Source organism: Lissotriton vulgaris, chromosome 3_1 (genome assembly GCF_964263255.1).
Source record: "Lissotriton vulgaris chromosome 3_1, aLisVul1.2, whole genome shotgun sequence".
NCBI lineage: Eukaryota > Metazoa > Chordata > Amphibia > Caudata > Salamandridae > Lissotriton > Lissotriton vulgaris.
Window position 1 is genome coordinate 822,246,664 of NC_141689.1, and position 14,248 is coordinate 822,260,911.

The window sequence follows — 14,248 nt, forward strand, 5'->3', positions numbered from 1 at the left end:
ATAATGATGCTCCCTAGGTTTCTGTACGCGCCACAGAACACCCCGTTTCCTGTCCCTCCAGCATATTTTGTAGCAATAAATGCAGAGATAACAACACTGCTTTGGAAAGGGAAATCACCCCGCATAGCACTACAAAAAGTTACCAGAAGCTGGTATGATGGCCGGATTGCTCTTCCCGACATCAAAACCTACTACTGGGCTTCCCAGCTCGTCTGGATCAACCACTGGCTGCATGTTCCCCAAGATGACCCAGCATACCGGCTAGATAGGCATCTCCTAGTACCATTCTTGGATCATGAGCGCTTTGTACAATAAAAAGAAGAAACACAATATTACAGGGCCAACGATGCACACAATACGTATATGGTTTGAGGCGCAGCGAACACTTGGATGGGGCGGGGTAATCACGAAGGCAATGCCGTTATGGGACACAAAAAAACTTGGGATGCTGGGCAACACTAAGGGGTTCCGCAACTGGGACTCAATAGGAAACTCGACAGTTGGAGATTTAGGGCAGAAAGGAGGAGTGGTTACATTTGCACATCTGCAGGACGCTTATGGCCTAGCAACAACAGAACGCTTCCGCTACATGCAGGTTAGACATGCATTACAATCACTGCTACCACCAGATGCAAATCCTGAGGATTTCTCTCCGTTGGAGGATAGACTCCTGACAGATCTCCTTCAGAAAAAGGCAATCTTGCTGACCTATAAGAAAATAATTAATAATAAGTCAGACCCCACACAGACCCTAAAGGCCAAATGGGAGCGCGAGGTGGGAGACATTGACGAGGCGGATTGGCGGAAGGCGCTGGCTTCCCTTAGAGAAGCTGCCATTCCATCAAGGCTCAGGCTAGTGCAATTAAGAATTCTACATACTACTCTAGGCCACTCCTGCATATGATACGGCGGGCCGACACACCCCTCGGTCCGACACACCCCTCTGTCTCAGCCAATGCGGGGAGACAGGGACTTTTTTACCATATCATCTGGAGCTACCCCAAACTCGTTGGGTACTGGATGGCAGTGATGAGGACACTCTCTCAGGTCACGCGGGTCACCGTATTGCCGGAACCAAGATGCTGCCTTCTCAATATATGGGGGAACCAACAGACCTGAATGAGATTGCCCAGGACTGGGTAACCCTGGGCATGACTGTCGTGAAACGCAACATTGCGCAGCGTTGGGGATCTAGGGTAACCCCCACACTTACTCAGTAGTATAGGGATATGGACCTGGTGATGGTTGCAGAAAAATCGGTGTACATATATCGAGGTTTTCCTAAAAAATGCGAGAGGGTACGGGGAGGATGGAACACGTTGCTTGGTGGCATATGTGAACCCCCAAAGTCCAGTGTGAACTCTGGCGTTACATTGATGACATTTTTCTCGTATGGCTAGGACCACCGTCTGAAATTAAGGAGTTCATAACGTTAATCAACAGTATAGATGACCATATCCAGTTCACCTACACAGTCAGTACTGGATCAATTCTATACCTAGACGTCTTGGTATCGTACAACAACAACAAGTTTCACACTGACGTCTACACCAAGAGTACAGACAGAAATAACTCTGTGCTGTTTGACAGTTGTCATCCCATGTCCCTCAAACGCCACCTGCTATATTCTCAATTCCTGAGAATTAAACGGATATCATCTGATGAGAGTTCCCACCAGAAGAACGAATCTAAAATGATGATAAAATTCAAAGAGAGGAAATATCCCTACATAGTCCTTAACAATGCTAAGGCTAGAGCGAGAGCCACTGACAGGACCGAGTTGTTAAGAACACACACAAGGGTAACCAATCCCAACAGACCAGTATTTGTGTCAAAATTCTCCAGCACGAGTAATCAGATTAAAAAAATAATTTTAAAAAACTGGCCAATGATTGAAAATGAACCTGATTTCAATGGTATCTTTACCAAGCCACTATTCGCCTACCAAAGATCTAGAAATTTGAAAGATATGCTTGAATTCAAACCAACTGATCACAACGTCACATACACTGGTACGATCCCTTGTTTGAACTGCGGACACTGCAACAACATAATACGTGGCAATTCCCTTAATCATCCGACCACAGGCAGGCCGATTAGACTTCATACCAACGCCACCTGGGACACTAAAAATCTCATTTATTTGTTGAAATGCCCCTGTGGACTCCCATATGTTGGGAAAACGGAAAGGAAAATTAAGACTCGCATGACAGAGCACAAAAGCACCATCAGGAACAAAACAGCGAAGGCACCGGTAGCCGCACACTTTGCCGCCAATAACCACAACATCAACCAACTAAGGTTCATGGTCCTGGAGGTTGTTTTTGCAAAACAAGGCGTTGACAACAGTAAGAAATTACTGCAACGCGAGATGTACTGGATCAAGAAATTGGACTCAAGGGGTTAAATGACCGTATGGAATATAGCTGCTTCTTATAATTGCTTCTTAGAATTGTTTATCATGGTTTGTTTTTATTTATAGATGGTTATCATTCACGTTACCCTGATGTTACATGCCACATACCATTTGTCATCCACCTCTTAAATTTCTCTCCCCACTAATTCGTGTACATTTAAATACATAAAAGCTTGGACTTCCCTTCAGCTGTACCTTTCCTTTGCCCTTTTTTTCCGCCGTTCTTTTCTCGGATTTACCCTTTTCAAGATGGCCGCCGCCATCACAACATCCTATATCGTCCTGCCATACCTCTGGTTTACACCAGACTCAACAGACTGGCTTTCATTTATACGGGTTTTATTATCTCCTCCTCACTGCTCATATTTGTAACACATTGTTATATACCCTACCCTCGGCACGGATTCACCTTTACCGGTTACACTCACACATAGTCCGTTGTTTACTTCGATAATCCTCTACAAGCGTGCACATTTGAGATAGTCCGTTGTTGATGATAGTTACTAACCGGCTTTCCATGCATGCGCAGCGTTTATTAAACATTGCGGAACTATTGCGTAGGAGTTACTTGACTTCCACCCCGTACTGAAGGCTGGATGCTGTTCATTGGTAAGTTTACTTTTATGACACAGCACGATTTTTTAACTTTTGAGACCAAACCGGTTCACTCGCCCTGAGCGGGGTTAATGGCGTCAAGCTTAAGAAGAACCCCATTTTATTTCCACTTCCGAGTTTCTTTAAAGTCTGACACCTTCACTGCTCCGATAAATTTCACTGCTCCGATCAGCTTTCGAGTCACAGCCCAATCACCGTCATTTACCTCGATTCCATTCCCCAACGTTTACACGTATTCATCCACTTTTCTATATATGCACTCGTTAGTGTTTATATGATTCACACATCCGGTCACTTTCTACAGCATTCTTTATGTTCACCAGTGCACAACCGGCACAGACTACGGCATGGTATGTGCATGATTACCTTCTGCAAATGTTTATTTTTTCATTTACCTTGTTGAAACTATGTGTCTACTTCCTTATCGTTTCACACACATTCAGCTTACTTTATTTGTAGATTAAATGCATTTCCCCTGATGAAGTGCTGTGGCACGAAATGCATAGGGAATGAACTTGCGCAATCATTTGGATATTATCACGCATCTACTAGAATTACATGGATAAATGTTTTTGAACGTCCTGAAGCTGTGATGTAACAGTGAATTGATTGAATTTGGTTGAAAATTAAAAGACATGAACCGTTTGGATTATTCAGATTGACTTATTTGGTTTATAATATTTACACCATCGATTACGTTTGTTGAAGACATTCGTCTCATAAAGGAGTACTGATGGGCACACTGGTACGGTTAGCAGTGTCCTTGATTTATATGTGAACCCCCGCCACCCGAAGACTTAGACTTTGATGAAAGTATTTGAAAAATGTAGGCTGAGTGGCCTCCTGATGTGCTTGGCCGGGGATGGAGTGGAGATGCGAAGAAGAGACATGGGTGCTGTATTTTATGTGACGTTTATGAATAACTGTGTGACTATTACAGATGTATATCTAAATGCCATGCAACATGTACTGTCATTTGAAAATGATGCAAATTGTTTTAATAAAAATTGTTTTAAAAAAACAAAAAAAAAGGATGACTGTGAGACCCTGCCTGGTACCGCCCAATATCTTTTCTTGGATTCACTCATGAAGGTGGCAGGCAGGATAGTTCTAGATCGCTTACAGGGATGGACCGAAGAAAAAGGAATTTTAAGCAATGTTCAGTCTGGTTTTAGAGCTGGTTTAGGAACCAACGAGAAGATTTTGAACTTAAGCATTTTAATTGGTAAATGCTTGCGGTTATGCTAATGTTCCGGAAAACCCTGCAGGGCATTTTAGAGGTTTCAGTCCTAAATAATGACATTTTGAAAAGACAAGGTGACTAATTTAAAGATATAAGCGGGGAGTTGGCACAGAATAAAAACTTGATGCCCTCACTAGTAAGGCCAGTAGAAGCCCAGGAGAAAAACAAAGTGGACACGGGAGAAGTAGCGGGAAGGGCGAGTAGTCCCTTAGAGGATATACCAACAGAATATATATCCTACTGCCCAATGATTATAAAAAGGTATGGGGAAAAGAGGTACAGAAAGCAAAATACAGCACGGCAAAGGAAAGGGCAAAAGGCCCCAGTTAATTGCCATCCCACAAAGCAACAGGAGTATGGGGGGAGGGTAACCCTGGCATATAAGATAACGGATAAAGTATTAAGGCAAGAAATTCAAAAGCTAAACTTCGCAGATATAGGAACAAGTAGCAGCAGACCTGAGGAACAACCCAGGCGGAAAATAAGAAATAGTATGGGAAAAAGTGGAAAGGCTACTATGAGAAATTACCCAGGGGTAAAGGAGAGTGCAGCAGCAGCAGCATGGGGGATGGATACGCGCCAGATGCGGGGCCTACTAACTTAATACAAGGGAAGGGTGTCAGAATAAGAGGCAGAGAAGAAGAAAGCAGGCATACAAGGGAAGAAATGCCAGATGGAAATCTCCAGCATCGGCAGCTAGAATTGTCGGCAGATGCTTGGATATTTGTAGAGCCAATAGGACAGGAAAAGGGGGGAAAAGAATTAAGAAATTAAACCCTTTGAATCGTTCCCAGCTCCTCTCCTCGTTTGCAAAGTGTCCCAGTCTAAGATATGTCAGTACAGCTGATTTAAAAGAAGTTGGGTTTACGGTTAATAGCAAGGGGGAGGAAATAACTAAGGTCCTACTTCACTCAGCCCTAATAAAAGATGCAATAGAAAAGATGCTTTGGGAAGGAATTAGAATACTAAAAAGGGTGGAAGTGTTGGTGGACAAACTAGGGAATTCATTCCTTAGGAACCATGCGGCATTGGGTGAAAGACAAATAAAAATGATTAGCCTGGGTAGAGGTAAGAAAGACGCCCTTGAAATCACGATAATATCAAGAGATCAGAGGTGGGATGTTGAAGATGTCCTTGCTGGGAATATATATAAAGAGTTGGCATACATGAACGGTGAGGAAGAACGTTATATGAGTAATATTGATTAGTAAGTAGGGTTGTCGTACAGCCTATCCATTCTATCCTGTAATGTAAACGGATATAATAGAATATTGGTACAGGAAGACTTTGAAAACATCTTGAGGAAAAACGATATTGTATGTTTCCAGGAAACTTGGCTGTGCGACAAGACCCCCACAACCGAAGGCTTCACTCACTATGTAAAACCAGCAAAAAAGAATATAGTAGGTAGACCATCTGGTGGTCAGATGCGCTGGTCTCAACAAGGATTGCTAAAGACATTGAACCCCTCAAACTCAAGTGTAACTGGGCATTGGGTTGGATAGTGCGAACCCTAAAAAATGTGTTGGGGGGTGAAAATGTATGTGGTATAAATGTGTATATACAGAAAGGGACAACAAATGAGTATAAGGCTGATCTGGAATGCTTAAAAAAGGACTTGGTGGATGTATGTGATTGTTATCCAAGAGATGGGCTTATGGTACTGGGGGACTTCAATCATAAACTAAATCCCAAAAAAACGGACTCTTGGCTGAGGGATCTGCTAGGAGTATATAAAATAGAGTTTGCACAATTCCCCAGCTGCGACATCCCAGCTCAAGATGAAGAGTTTGGGCAACTATTGGGCTCCATGGGCCTGGTCTGCGCGAACGGAAGAAAGGAATCGGACCGGCTTGCGAATCGAACATTTAAAGTAGGGCAACAAATGTGCCCTATAGATTACGCATTTATACAGGCCTGGAACATTTAATTTAAACAGTTCGAAATACTCAGGGTGGAGGGTAGCGATCATAGCTGGTAGAACTCCAGGTAAATAGCTCCCCGCACAGACAAAAAGTGTCACCAGTAGAGGTGGAATACCCTAGGCGACTTACCACCCGGATTACTGATAAATATATAAAGAAACTGATTGCCCACCAGTTAACTGTTAATTTAAATAACCTAGCACCAGGAGAGGGTGTATCCTGGTACGAGGGTATAATAAGGCAACTGGTGGAATGCCTCAGGTTAAAATTAAAGCATGGTAAATACAAGTCAGTAAATAATGTGAAATTACATCCCAAAAACATGAATGCCGGAAAGTAAAGGCCGATATTAGGAAACCGGAGAGACGCCTTAGAGGTAACTATAGTGATGAAGCGGCATTAGAACTTAGGAAAGTAAATATAAAATACAAGACCATTATTAGAGACAAAAAAATAATCTTTAAGGATAGATGTTGGGGGAACCTACTCGAGGTAATTGAAGAAAAAATGTGAAAGGCTTTTGGAAATTAATACAGGAATGCACGGGGAAAGTCCTAGGGACTCTGCAGTGCTCTGTGCCAGAGGACACGTGGGTGACTTACCTAGAGGAAATTTATGGTAAATGGCCAAGGAGGGAGGAAACAATAGCCAACGACTGGACTGGAACAAGGGAAGAAATAAAAGAGCACTTCTCCCCAGACCAAATTAGAGGTATAATATCTAGGCTAAACTTAACATGGGCTGCGGGCCCAGATAATTTACCAGCAGTCATCATAAAAACTAACATAGAATGGTGGGTGGAGTTTTTTTTCTAATATGTTCCAAGGGATTTTAAATACCAGTATTTTTCCAGATAGTTGGAGAGGGGCTATTGATAGACCCAAACATAAAAAAGGCGATGTCAATTCCCCTAAAAACTATCGCCTAATAAACCTCCTAGATATAGGTGAAAAGGTTTTCTCCAAAGTAATACTAGGTTTACTAAAGGAGTGGGTGGATGACAAACAGATAGTACCCCCAGAACAGGGGGGGGGTTTAAAGAAGGTCACTCAACGGTTGACCACTGTTTTGCCCTTTGGTCCATTGCACGGAAGTCGATCGATCAGAGGGGTAATCTATTCTGCTGTTTCGTGGACTTCCGCGCAGCTTTCGATCTGGTGGACAGGGAACAGCTATGGTCAACATTGGTAGGGTATGAAATACAGGGTGATTTGTTAGCCCTAATCCAAGCACTGCATACAGAAAATTGGGCGCAGATAATTTTGGACGAGGAGGGAGGATTGACTGAGAGAATCCCAATTGGAAACGGTTTAAGGAAGGAGTGTGTACTCGCCCCCCCCTATTGTTCTCCCTGTTTTTAGCTGACCTACCCTAAATAATAAGAGAGGTTAGAGGGTCGAACCCGAAATTTGAAGGAAACCAGATATCATGCCTTCTCTATGCCGATGATTTGGTGATTATGGATCAGACGGACATAGGCCTTCAGAGAAAATAAACAGGTTTAAAGAATACTGTACAATTAAAAAATTAGTAGTAAACCTGGATAAGACAAAAATTGTATGCTTCGGGAGGAGGAAAACGAAGTTCTCATGGTATCTTGGCACAGTTTTTCTTGAGAGGGTAACATATTCTAGATATTTGGGAATGTGGTTTACTGGTACCCTGAAATGGTATACACATTTGCAAGCTTTAAAAATGAGGGCATTGGCCTAAAAAGATTTAATAGTTCCTATGGAGAAATGTCAGATAGGCCGGTCATAAAAGCCTATCAAGCAATTGTGCCCCAACAATTTTTGTATGGAGCCGAGGTCCTTTACCTAAGTGGTAAGACCTCCTGGGATAAAGAGGAGGGAAATATACTAAAACGTTTATTCCTGCTGCCTAAATCATCTATGGTACAGGCAGCGAGACTTGAGCTGGGAATCACCTCCTGGGCAATAACTGCTTGTATGGCCCTTGTACGCTTTTGGCAGCGATTGGGAGCAGGGGAGATTCTTAAAATCTCCCAATGGGCAAAAGAGGAAATTGCTATTAGTGAGCTACCCTGGGCAAAAGAGACCAGAGCATCAATAAGTGATGCATATGGGGTGCTCGATTTAAAGGTTGGTCCACCACAAGATTACATGACAATAGGTAAGAAAGAATTAAGGCTTTTAGGGTCTGATATGTCCCGTATATATGATCGGGAGTACCTTTTACAAAAAACCTCCGTGTCCCACATGACATTGGTTTGGGAGATTGATCAACATTTCCCCTATGTGGACCAGCTACCAAGCTACAGTTTAAGGCGGGAAGTTTTAAAAATGCGAATTGGGATAAACCCATGTTATGCGAATAACGGGGTTAGAAACCTTATGATAGGATGCAATGGTAAATGCACTTGTACATTAGGTACCACCTGCGATATTTTACACATTTTAGTAGATTGTATGCGGTTTTTAGATATACGAAAGGAGTTTTTATGTCCGGTTTTTAAAAAGTATAAAATTATGAATAGGATGCAAGCTGTTAACCTTTTGGTGGAAATGGGGAATTTAGATATAGCCTGTGCTCTGGGGAAATATATGAATAAAGTTAAGGTGTTCCTCAAGTGAACAGAGTAAGCATTAAAAATGCTCCTCCTTAGCATCACATAAAGGTGGAACTATCAAGGGATTACAGTATTACTTGCTGCATGTTGAAGGATTTGATGCATATGTATGAATTAAGTGATTTTAATAATTTAGAATGTTACAATACTCCGATTTTAAGAAGAAAGCTAAACTATATGTATTTTGAGGTGTTATAACTTTATATGGTACCGCTGTGCTGTGTTTTCCTTTTTTCCTTTTTCTCTTTTATCAGGATAAGAGGTAACTTGTACTTTTATGGTTGTAACAAACCAAATAAAGTTTGTTTTGACTGACTGGTAAATGCTGCAAGGCTACAGCAGGGAAGCTCTATCTGGCATTCGTAGACCTCTCTGTGACTTTTGATTGTGTGGTCCATGAAAAGTTGTGGGGGATTCTTAATGAACTACAAGCCGATCCAGTTTTTATGACAGCTGTATACGGGAGCCACAGCAAAGGTTCGCTATTGCATCAAGGGCGAGTGTACTGCCTCATTTAATATAGAACAAGGCGTAAGGCAGGGGTGCATATTGGTGCCACGCCTGTTCTCGCTATATACAAATGCGCTGGAACAGGAGTTGGTGACACATACAAGGGACCCGCCACTTGTAAATACCCATCCAATCGCATTTCTCCTTTACGCCGACGATGCTGTACTTCTGGCCCGAACCCAAGTATGCTTACAAAGAGCTCTTTCTTTTTATACTGCTTTTATGGATTGGCTCGGCTTAAAATTGAATGCCAAGAAAAGTTTTGTGATGGCATGTGGGAAAAAGCATCAGGCTGGGGGAAGTAAGGTTGAAACCACCGCCTCATTTAGCTACCTGGTTGTGCTTTTCGATAGATCTGGCTCTTGGGCCCCAGCGGTTAAGGCTAGATCGCCACTTTTTATGAAATCCATTGCAGCTCTCTTTAATTTTTCTAAAAAATTGGGGAAAAGGCCACCAGAAATGTTATTAAGGATATACCAGGCCAAATGTGTGAATATTGCAATTTATGGGGCGGGGATCTGGGGATTCCAAGATTGCACCTTAATTCAGCGCCCAGAAAATGTCTTTTTGAGGTCCCTTTTAAGCATTCAAGCTAGTGCACCTGTTTTTAATTGCCATGCTGAGCTGGGAGTCCCATACATTTCTGACTTGATTAAGGCCCAGCCAGTATTGCTGTGGCACAGAATCTGGACCACAGAGTGCGCTGGCCTAAATAGGGAAATACTGAAGGATGAAATAAAATTAGATAATGCCCATAACATTTTATGGCTTACATTTGTGGCAAATTTTATGCAGGACATTGGTTACCCAGAATATTTTACCCTTCCCGATACCATGTATCACATTAAACGAAAAGAGTTCAAAAAAATCGTTATGGCTCACCTAGAAGAAAATAGGCTATCTCATGAGCTGAACAAACTCATGGTGACCTACCATCAGCTGACCATTACCACGCTTAATATCCAGCCATATCTGCAACATGTTTGGGGTAGATACGACAGATACTTGTTGACCAGATTTAGATTTGGGACCTTCCACCATTTAATTACGTACCCAACAATAAACGATTGGTCAAAGGAACTCTGCCGTTGCCCCTGCGACAAAGTTTCACGACAAAGCACTATACATGTTGTCTTATTCTGCAAGTATTATACTAGTGAGAGGTTACGATGGTTAAAACCAACATTAAAACTGGGAGAATGGAGACAATGTCGCCCTGCATTTGTATACCTACAGATGCTGGATAACTATTAATGTATTCGGTCAATGATGGGCTTTCTAAAGAACGTATTGAGGTCAAGAAAAGCCATTAACAACTGAACCCTGGGAAAATGCATATTAGAATGTTTTCATTAAGGTAGTGTATATGTTTACAATCTTATTATGTATTTATTAGAACTTCTCAAGTGCTAATTTTGCGTAAATGAATTCTCTTTTAATGTAACATACGATAATGAATGTTTGTATTTATGCTTGCTTTTATGATTTTTAGACTCCAAATCGAATAACGCTCGTTTTGATTTGAGTAAAGCAGTGAATCAATCTCACACCTTTGAGGTGTGCAACCACTTAGAGTTGTCAAATCAAGCTCACTTCTCCACTGACACAACCACAAAACAAAAATGTGAAATTATTAAAAGGTGAGACACAGGCAATGAAAATATCCAGTTCAGTGACTCTTGGAACCATGCACCACCAGTTGTGACTCTCAATCATATAAACAAACCTACAAATGGTCAATGCAACCATACTTAAAGAAATTTACTGGAAAAAAAGTATTGTCTGAATACAATTCTGCTTCCTACACCTTGCAGAACTCATGAAGTAATCTGGTGTCTGAGAACAAGTCATGAAAGTATTGACGGGCCAAAACCATGGTCAAACTATGAGGCACCATATATACCATGGGTAGTGAACCAAAACCTCTTTGAAAAATCTTATTCTGTGTGTTGACTGCCCAATGATTTTTATGTGGGTGAACCCTAACCTCAACTTTGAGAGATTTCAGAGATCATGGAACATGACCCTTGCTTGTCGTTCTTATCGGCTGTATGTTCAAACAATATAGTTGCTTGTTAATGACTGCTGTTCTTACACACTTTGACAAGAAAGTCTGTCTGATGCACAGCCTAACTCTGCAACTGTCTGCTTTGAATATCATTAGTAATGCAAATCTTTTGAATCTTTTAAAGGAGGAGATTTGAAAAGGAATTAAGTGGTAAAGACTAACTCGTATAGTCATTTATCAGCCCTGGAAACCATTACAACACGTCAGTACACCATTCCTGATGATATCCTTTCTATCCTAAGTAACATAGAATATTATTACCATCAAAAAACCATTATAATACTGACTTTATCTGATTTGCTATCCTGTTTCAAGGATGCCAAAGAGGCACTGAATCTGTTGGGACATACATTTTTTAACTCAACCAGACAATTCCTTTTTTCCTTAGAAGTTGAATCTTTATATATCTGCATTCCACATGATGAGATATTACATACCGTTTAATCCCTACCACAGAACACATTTCACACATTATTGACTCCAATCCCATTCATCATCACCTGTGCAACACTAGCCATGAAATAAAACTTCTTTACATTTTGAGGATACATTTTTACTACAAGTAATGGAAACTTCTACGAGCAGTACATTCACACCCAATATGGCAAATCTTTATATGCACCTCTGAAGAGAGTTTGGTATCGCGGTTATAATGGAAAATGACTAAAATAAATTCAGTTCTGCTCCAAAACATCTTCCATCTGCAAGCACTAAAAGGATAACATACCTGTTGGTCAGTTCCTGCAATTCAGGAGAAACTGCACTCATTTAGACACCTTCAGTGTTGAAGCACCCATCTGCTACCAAAGAGCGTACTCGTGTAGATTAGTCTAGAAGGCCAAGAAACATGGCACAAATAACAAATGGTTATCGTTACTTCACACACACTCCAGGACTGCATCACGCCAATTGGTGTGTCTTAACACTTTTTTGAGTTATGCTAATAACATCAAGAAAATTATTCTGCTGACATATTTTAAATTGAGGAAATAACACCTACTTGACCCATGTTTGAGTTCAAATGCAGCAAAAATCTCAAAGATTTACTAGTACACACTAGACCCAAGAGATGCTACTCCTCAGACGAGCAAACCTCCCTCTGGCATTGATGCAGCGCTACTCCGGAAATATTTTCTAAAACCATATCCCCTTTCCCTGAAATACCAAATCATACATCTACTCATCAGTGGGGCCCATAACACTGTGAGTTACTCACAAAATACTTCCACATATTTCATGGATCGGTAATTTTCAAAGGAGAGCTGCTGTATCATAGCGAAGTGTCTACAATTAAACTAAATATTTATACTGTTTACACCTGCAGTTTTAAGAAGTTTTACCATGGTTTTTATCAACAAAACATTTTATTTAGACACACCACCATTATGGTCGACAAATCTGCTAGTAAAAAATTTGGCGTAGGAAAATACAAGACCAGCATAATTCTCCATTTATCAAATTTTTATTAAAAGCTAATTTTAGCATGTCTAACAGTTATTCACTTTATTTATTTCTTTATTCAAAGATAACTTTTAAAATAAGAGTTTTATCTCAAACAGTTATGTATTCATTTTTATTTCAGAGGTTCGGAAATAGACATTATTATTTTAAAATTTCAGAATACAAGTATTAGCAAAAGACAGACCGTTCCCAAAATTCATTTTCTCCTAACTTCCCTAACTAATAACCTCATCTGAAGCTCATTTCTCATTCACAGAAAATAGAAAATTATTCAAAGTCTTACATCTCAGGAAAATCAGCATACCGACAGCATCTCAGGAGGAAATCGGAAGAGAGTTTTTTCTTAAAGAAAATCAGCACTTTTTATACCTTTTTCACTAACTTTATCTTTCTATAAAAGTAACTATCAGCATAAACTCGAGTTCTGATTGGGCAATTTGGGGGTGGATGAGCATCACCTCATCATTCCAATATCCGGCTTGTGCAGCATCAGCAGAAATTAAAGGGTCTTTTGTCTTTATTAGCGTCCGGCACAGTCACGTCCCCAAATTGCAATATCAGACATAATTCCCACGTTATACAATAGAGTTGCCCACAATTGTTGGCAGTCACCTGTATTCTCAGGGCATGTTGTCCTTGAACCTCTTTCGCTCAGGCACAGTCAGCTCGCATTCATTCTCAGCTTTAACCACACGTGCACATTATCTCTCTTTCTCACAGTATCGAGAGACTCCATCTTTTGGTAGGCCTCACAAGCCAGAATGGGAACTATCATAGAAACAAACACAAATAAATGTTAATTATTGAAATATAGCCCTTCTGTTTACCTCCCCCATACTAAGGTTTCCCTATTAGTTGTTACCTAGCAGAGTAAACAACACATATGCGTAATATACTCACTTATCTCCATGCCCTTGCCACAAAACACATGAATAGAAAGCACATTTATGCCGCTTTTGATTAATTTAAAGCTTTGCGTTAATAGACAGCATGACGACATTACTAAATTAGTCATAGTTTTCATGCAAGCAGATTAGTATTCCCACATGTATTTGTGTGTGCATTCTACACTATGTTGATTATTATTTTCCACACCACACAATTAATAAAGGTTACATTTATGAGGAAATTACTTTACGAGGGGTATACAAAATGTTGTTTCTCCACCTCGCTCCATCAACTCCCTCCTTTGGTATTCTTACCCCAAATATCTCCCAAAATTTAGAAAATGTTATCCAAACATGTTTCAAGTTCTTCAGATTTGTACAGTTTATACTCTAGTATCTTCTTCTCTAGTTTCTCCAAAGACTCTTTCTTGAAATTCGTTTATTTCTATATCATAGTTTTCTCTTTCTCTTTTTTCTTGAATTGTTTTCTTTATTGACTTTCTAGTATTCCTTCTTTTTCTATATATGCAACA

At 40.6% G+C, this 14,248-nt stretch overlaps 1 protein-coding gene across 1 annotated transcript in view; it reads left to right on the forward strand.

The window, feature by feature from the left end:
- The window catches only part of AUH (AU RNA binding methylglutaconyl-CoA hydratase), a 663,348-nt gene that overhangs the window by 23,560 nt on the left and 625,540 nt on the right, over positions 1–14,248 (forward strand). The window lies entirely within an intron of this gene.